At 31.8% G+C, this 2,264-nt stretch overlaps 1 non-coding gene across 1 annotated transcript; it reads left to right on the top strand.

Annotated features, from left to right (window-relative positions):
* The first annotated feature begins 1,260 nt into the window (after nucleotides 1-1,260).
* Nucleotides 1,261-1,332, top strand: TRNAA-UGC (transfer RNA alanine (anticodon UGC)). Its single transcript has one exon. It is a non-coding gene; the product is annotated as a tRNA-Ala (tRNA).
* The last annotated feature ends 932 nt before the right edge of the window (nucleotides 1,333-2,264 follow it).

Here is a 2,264-nt window from a genome sequence, read left to right on the forward strand (position 1 = left end):
CAAGGTCACACAAAAAGATATGGTGGAGTCAGCAATGAGAACCCTGGCTTGTCAATTCAATGTTCATTATTGCTCAAAAAATGTTATATGAAGTAAAATAAAATTACACGAGTACTATCAAGAAAAGTGTTAGCAATAGATACATATTAGGAAAGAGGATTTTTGCTTTATATAATGGTTGGAAATTTAAAAGCATTTTTTAATAATTAAATCTATTCATATATTAATAAGAAAACTGAGATGCTGATTTAAAAAGTAGGAACTAAACAAAAATCATGCCCATACACATAAAAAATTAGAAATTAAAGTTGTGATATAAACATTAAAAATTGTAATCAAAGAAGTACAAAACTAAATAGTTATATATACCATTTGTTACCTATTAAATTTTAAAAGGTACTGATGCTCAAGGATGACAAAGTTTTATGAAATAAGAACCAAATATTGCTGGTAGAACTATAAATTAGCACAAATTTTATAAACTTATGGAAAGAAACAGCAATCTATAGCAACCTTCAAAAATTTTCAAGAAGTATGACATAGAAATTATACTTTGGTGACTATATCATAAGGAAATAATCATAAATACAGACATATATTAATAAATAATGATGACCCTCTCAGAGTTATTGTATAATAAGAAAAATTAGAAAAATGTAAACATTTAACTGTAGGGAATGGGATAAAATAAATTAGAGCACATTCATGTGATCGCATAAAATGCAGGCCTTTAAATTTTATTTGGAAAAATGTGGGAAAATGTTGATTATATAATGTAAATCGGAATAATACAGAACTGTATATCCAGTTTACTCTAAAAGAAAGACTGGAAAATTAGTGACCCTACGTGGAAAAGTCATCTCTGATAGTATAAATATATATTCTAAAGTATCAATAATGAGCTTATATAATTTTTATAATCAAACATATAAATAATACATAATTTAATTGGATCCTCATAAAGGAATGGATTCCTGGATCATTATACCTCTGTCTTTGTTTTCTCCATATAACCTGCTGTCACTTTTCCTATGAAAATGTTTTGTGAATTGTGGTTTTACTGCCTCTATGGAGGATAAAATATTATATATTTTATAAAGCCATAGTTGAACTACTATCTATGATATTCTCCAATTTCCTGTATCAAAATTACATCCACATGACATAATATTGCTTTTTTTTAAGGTAAAATGGTTTGGCTCAGGCAAGTTTCTTTGGTTAGTCACTGACAAAGTTTATTAAAAATGATTACATCAACATGGGGATGTAGCTCAGTGGTAGAGCACATGCTTTGCATGTATGAGGTCCTGGGTTCGATCCCCAGCATCTCCACTTGATTTCTCCTTGTTTAATTCTTGGAAAATATGGCTAGTGCAAGTGCAGATCTGAGTTTAAAAAATTATTACATCAAGATAAATATAATTAACACTGCTGTACGTTATATACGAAAGTTAAGAGAGAAAATCCAAGGAAAAATATTTGTTTTTTCTACTTCTTTAATGTTGTATCTATATGAGGTGATGGATGTTCACTGAACTTTTTGTTTGTTTGTTTGTTTGGGTTTTTTTTGGCCACACTACGTGGCATGTGGGATCTTAGTTCCCCAGCCAGGGATGGAACCCACGCCCCCTGCATTGGAAGCACAGAGTTTTAACCACTGGACGGCCAGGGAAGTCCCAGATGTTCACTAAACTTATTGTGATAATCATTTCATGAATATATAAGTCAAACCATTGTGCTGTACACCTTAAACTTACACAGTGCTGTAGGTCAATTATATCTCAATAAAACTGGAAGAAAAATATTTTTTGAGCATCTACTACGTGCCTTGCACTATGTTTGGCACTGGGCATTTAATGGTAAACAAGACATAATTAATTCTTGATATAATCAATTTTAAAGCCTATTTGAGGAGATAGAGAATAAGAAAAAAAACACAAAAATAAGCAACTAATAAAAAAGTGTTCAGAAAGAATAACCAGAAGTTGTTGAGACAGGGGAAACCTACTTTAGTACTTTACACTGGGTTGCCAGGAAAGACATCAGGGAATGTGCGGTATTTGTACTGAGAACAGAATGACAAACAGAAGTCTACCATGCAAAGATCCAAAAACAGACCATTGCAGGCAAAAAGAACTGCTAGTGTGAAGACCGTGAGGTAAAAAGTGTTTGCATATTTCAACACTATCAAGGAATCCAAGGCTGGAGTGGTTGATGAGTTATGGGGAAGAGCATACAGAATGGTTGGAAAGAGAGGTAAGGGC

This window comes from Physeter macrocephalus, chromosome 21 (assembly GCF_002837175.3).
Source record: "Physeter macrocephalus isolate SW-GA chromosome 21, ASM283717v5, whole genome shotgun sequence".
NCBI lineage: Eukaryota > Metazoa > Chordata > Mammalia > Artiodactyla > Physeteridae > Physeter > Physeter macrocephalus.